A 5,746-nucleotide genomic window follows, 5' to 3' on the forward strand; every position below is an offset into this window, starting at 1 on the left:
ATATATATATATATATATATATATATATATATAATTTTATAATATAAAGCTTTAATTAAGTTTTATAAACATATTCAAATTACATTATAAAACGTTGTAGTAACAAGGTTCTTTTTAGACTGAAAATGTTCTCGTACATTTGAAATTAAATCAAGTAACTATTATGACATTTATTCTTCTAAAACTAATTATATTCAAATCGCATAATCTAATACTAGAAATTATGTTTATTTTAAATCCTTATAAGTTTGTATTAACTTGGTTACTAAATCAAGTGTTACTATATCTATTAATTGTATTCGAAACCACTTATATATAAGCTCAATATACTTTGTCTATATATATATATATATATATATATATATATATATATATATATATATATATATATATATATATATATACACGTTTCACATAACACGTTTTATTACGTAGATGTTTATCTAAAATGAATAAGTATAACGTTATACGTTTAATATTTGGCTAACGTTTACAAGTCATAAAATAGATTTCCTAATATATTTACATGTTAATCAAACCGTTTAAAGTTTTGTTAATATTTATCAATTTAATAATTACACATATGTATATATTCATACCTATCTATTTATACATAATTGTTCGTGAATCGTCAAGAGCAGTCGAAGGGTAATTGATTACATGAACATAGTTCAAAGTTTTTGAGATTTCAACATTACAGACTTTGCTTATCGTGTTTGAAATATTAAATCATATAAAGATAAAGTTTAAATTTGGTCAGAAATTTTCGGGTTGTCACATCGAATGTCGGGATTTAGAGTAGCTCGCATCCAACACTCGGCCAAAATCTTACTTTCATCGTCCGACCACATAACTTTGGCCCTTTTTCCTTTGTTGGAGGCGGTAGTTTCTTGTGTTTCTTAGACCTCCTCAATAACGGGTTGTGTTTCTTGCACTGCATCGGCTTCTTCTTCTTCGAATGATGTGTCAAACGTAGGTAACTAAGGGCTTTGAGGGGTTTGTGGTTGGTTACATTGAGGAGTTTGTGGTTGGTTATATTGAGTTGTTTGTGGTTGGTTATATTGAGGTGTTTTATAATGGGAATTAGTGAGGTAATGAGGTATGTAAAATGGATTCACGGCTCAATTATTTAGTTGATGATATTGGGGATATTGCATGTTAGAAACGTTAGAAGATGAGCCCATGTGATTAAGTTGTTGAGATTGATGAAGACTGTTTTGGAGGACCGAATTCCACATGTCTTCATCAATGTGATTAAGTTGTTGAGATTGATTAAGTTGTTGTTGTGGTTGTTGATGTTGATGTTGTTGTTTTTTTTTTTTTTTTGTTTTTTTTTTTGACTTTTTTTGTTGGAAGACATGTTGAAAGAGATAATGTTGTGAGAAGTAGATGAGATTGATTAAGTTGTGGGTATATATAAATGAGATGTTGTGAAAGAGATAGATGTTGTGAGTATATATAAATGAGATTGTAGTTGGTGGATATACATAAATTGAAAAACTATCCGTTGAAATTGGAATATAGCCGTTGCCAGTGGCGGAAGCAGGATTTTTCTTCACCGGGGGCGAATTTTTTTTTTAAAACCGTAGCAAATTTTTTGGCAAAATACGGAGTTTTTGGGACAAAAATTGGAGGTTTTAGGCAAAATATTGAGGTTTTTGGATAAAATTTGAAGGTTTGTGGGCAAAATTTGTAGATTTTGAGGCAAAATTTAGAGAATTGTGGACAAAATTTGAAGCTTTTGAGGCAAAATATGTACGTTTTGGGGGCAAATGACTTTTGAGTTGGGGGCAAAATAAAAAAATCCAATTTTTTACACTAAAATTTCGAAATCGACTGGGAGCGGGCGCCCCCCCCCCCCCCCCTAAATTCGCCCCTGGCCGTTGCCATGCAAAGATGACCCGTGATTGCAAATGTCGTTGCCAAGCAAAACAAACCGCGGTGGTTGAAGGGCGGAGCAAAACACTTTTGCTGGTATCGGCGCCCTTGAAGGGCGGCTCCAAAGGCGGAGTAAGGGCGGGTACCAATACTAGTGCTCTAATTGGTTTACTGTAATACCCTCTTTAATTTATTTATTTTACTATATGTTGCTTAATTGAAATTAGATTAAATAATTAATAATGCGATTCTTCACACTGTATCGTCTTCATTCCTACGAGATATTATGCCCTAATATATTTTTACTAAATTTTGAACCCTAACTTTCTTTAGGGATGATTTTGCTATTGTCTATCGTCATCTTAAGAAAATTACGGGTACCTTCATTTCTAATTTGATATGTTGAAAATCATGATTACTAATAACTCATTCTCATGACTGAACTTCAAAATTAAGATTTACTTCAATTATGTTCATTGTTTATAAAGTGTTGATCATTGATTCTTGTCTCATTGATTTGTTTCTTTAATTCCGTCTTTCAAGGTTAGATGTTTATCTCTCTAACCAGTGAAATGACCGTGAAATTACGGGTTTTTAAACGAAATAATTTAATAACATATTTTAGGTATTAACTGAATTTAAATGCTAAAGTCATTTATTTTAATGACCCGTTCGACTAAGAAACTTGTCGTTGTTTTTACAAATATATAGAGATATGTATTTTCGCATACATATGTAACACAATTAATATCGTAAAGAGAATTCATATTTGAATATTAATAATATAATAATTATAATTATTATAATAAAAATAAATAGTACTTTGTAATAATAAAGTTTGCTCCAAGTTGAGTATTTATATTTTTAATAATAATTATTACTAATAATAAATGTTTTTTGAAATTTTTTTAGAAAATTAAAATACAATTATTAAATAAAGGTTGTACAATATACTTTAAAATTTGTAAATGTGTTGGTATTATGTTAAAGATTAGTATTTCCGTTTATAAAAGATTTCATATTATTTTTTAATTAAATTTAATATAAAATAATGACATCATCAAAGATTTTAAAAATTTCTTTTTTATTTTGAATTATTTTTATGCTTAGAAAATGTTTATTTATGACATATCATTTTAGAGATTTAATATTAACTATAGATTTTTGTTTGTAAATCTTAGATTACTTATATTAGGGTTTAAAATATGATTATTCGTCTTTAATTCCAAGTATATGTTCGTATGATATTTTTAGTTTTCGATTTAGTTGAACGTATATATTTCTTTATCACCATGTCTACTTCTGATTCGAATATTATTTGTTAAATTGCCTTATTTTCATACAATAGGAACTTCCATTGATGAACACCATGTGTGTGATTAAATTGCCAAATCAATTTTTTGATACGTTTTGATTTGATTTTGATACTGCTCATTAGTTTGTATATATTTGTATAACTAGATTGTGGTCCGAAACGCGCTTCACTGCGCATATTCGTTTTTGTCGAATTTCGAGTTATTTTCATCGTTCATTACATACGGAAAACTTGCATGATCATACGATGTGTGCATTTGCTAATGCAATACATGTAGTTTAAGTAAACAGTTACATGGAGTACGACCAAAGATGAATGCCTTTTAATTGTTGGGCTGAATTGAACAAAAAGTGGTTGCATACTGTTTCTTCTCATCTGGTTGGTCCTTTATTTCTGAATGGTTGGTTCTTTGTCATATGTTGCAACATTATGTGTTATTATCCTATGTTTGTTAGCAAATGTCTTGTATAGGGTGAGTTATTACCGAATAAAGCGCTCTTTTGATATCGGCAAACACGATTACATTCTCCCAGATCTCGATAAAGTCTAGTTAGACCTGTAATAAAACAGAGGAAAAATATATCAGTCTACTAAGTAAAAAAAAACTATATGCAAATAACTAATCTGAAAGATGACAGTATATTAATTCATCAAGTTCTCACTAAAATAAGATACACAAAACAAAAAACAGTACAAATGGGTCAAAAATACGCATTCGTTGGTTATTACCTTTATCACTCAAACGTGTCATAAATTCCCACTAATAACCAAAAGATGATAAATATCATTTATAAAACACCAAGACTTGCAAACTTATGTAAATCGATATAGTGAACATATCGAAGTTAGTCACCATCCATCTTGACACTATTCAACCCAAACGGATCAGATGCCAAATAGTCATCAATATGAACCACAAATAAACATAAGTAGATGCAATCAACCAGCCTAATTTACTAACAAAAATGGTACTGTATATAGATAAATCTATTTCCTCAGTTTTATGTATACTAAACTAATGCAAAGGCATCAATAAACAAACTACCATCATGGTAATATCAAGTGATTTATAACTATTATGATTAAAAAAAAAAACATAGTAAAGACGTACCATTTAATCATGTGTGGACAGACGACTAAAAAGCACCAACGCAAATTCCACCTGCCTGCAAAGCGATAACATTACAAAAAAAACTTGCAATTGTAATGTCCTACAATGCATGAGAAGATTTCATCATTGATTTACGCATTAATCTTATATATAAAGGAAAATGAACTTTTTCATATAAAACATTTGATGTGCACACTATATAAAGAACTTGAATAGTTGAACCTGTTGAATCACTATAAAATACTTCTGGGGCATAACAATCACAAAATCAATAGTATGCTGTGATAGACATCCAAATAAACTACCAAGAATGAAACGTGCAATGATCAATCTTGTTTGCCATTTTCATGTTCCACTATCCACATTTATATTCACATGAACAGTTTTGAACAATAACTGTGTATAACATTTAATTGAATCACTTCTTTCTCATCATAATTTTACAATTCACAAACAATCACTTCAGAAATGTGAAACCATAATAAGCATAGACTACATGAGACTACTAACCTAAATCCTTCAATTCATTAACTCGAGTTACCGGTTTAAGAACCTCAGCATCCCTAAACCATCATTTAAACACAATCATTAACAGATCAACCAAATACCAGTTATAAGAACATAAATTAATACCTTGAACTGATTGGAACGGCGGGGATAGCAGGGCCATCGTCGATAACAATTACAACGACGACGGTAACAATTTGTGTTTAACTGTCTCAAACCCTAATTTCCACACAGATATTCAATCAATTCTACCCAATGAAGGAAAAACCCTACTTTTTGGATTATACATTCAGTCGATGCTAACGAACCACACCGCCCAAAAAGAAGTCTATTGAATCGAATCTATTTATGAAATTGAAGGATAATAGAGAAAGGTTGGTTGGATTGTGATATTGCTTTAAACATACATATATTTCGACGCAATATCATTTATATTTCATCGGCTTTTACCGAAACGAAGACATTCAAATGCATAATTCACGAGAAAAACGGCAAAAGTAAACGCGAGCTTGAAGTTTGAAGAAATGATAATAAATGACGGGTTTTAACCAAATTTATATCGAGATAACGTTTATCCGAATGAAAGTCCAAGATGATCGAAGAAAAAGAGTTCAAATGAAAGTTTCAAGTCAATATACGTCAACACGGAGTCAACAAAGAACAAAAATAGAAACAAAAATAAAAAAAAAACTGACGTTTACTCTTACGCGGATCGCGTACAGAAGTACGCGGAACGCGTAATGTTCTTACTCTTACGCGGATCGCGTGAAGTCTTACGCGGATCGCGTGAAGTCTTACGCGAAACGCGTAATGATGAGGCCAGATTTAGATCCAAAATGCAAATGGGACGGTGACTTTATGTTTAATAATAATACTTTACAGACTTTTACAGCAAAAATATCATTACACCTACTACTAGTATTCTACTATAATAC

At 30.5% G+C, this 5,746-nt stretch overlaps 1 long non-coding RNA gene across 2 annotated transcripts; it reads right to left on the bottom strand.

Moving 5' to 3' along the window:
• Positions 1-3,337: 3,337 nt before the first annotated feature.
• On the bottom strand, positions 3,338-5,144 carry LOC139862776 (uncharacterized). Of its 2 annotated transcripts, XR_011764274.1 has the most exons (4): positions 4,938-5,144; positions 4,815-4,867; positions 4,305-4,359; positions 3,338-3,749 (listed from the first exon to the last, which is right to left on the bottom strand). It is a non-coding gene; the product is annotated as an uncharacterized lncRNA (long non-coding RNA). The 2 variants fall into 2 exon arrangements; XR_011764275.1 differs by lacking the exon at positions 4,815-4,867.
• Between the last annotated feature and the right edge of the window lie 602 nt (positions 5,145-5,746).

This window comes from Rutidosis leptorrhynchoides, chromosome 8 (genome assembly GCF_046630445.1).
Source record: "Rutidosis leptorrhynchoides isolate AG116_Rl617_1_P2 chromosome 8, CSIRO_AGI_Rlap_v1, whole genome shotgun sequence".
Lineage (NCBI taxonomy): Eukaryota > Viridiplantae > Streptophyta > Magnoliopsida > Asterales > Asteraceae > Rutidosis > Rutidosis leptorrhynchoides.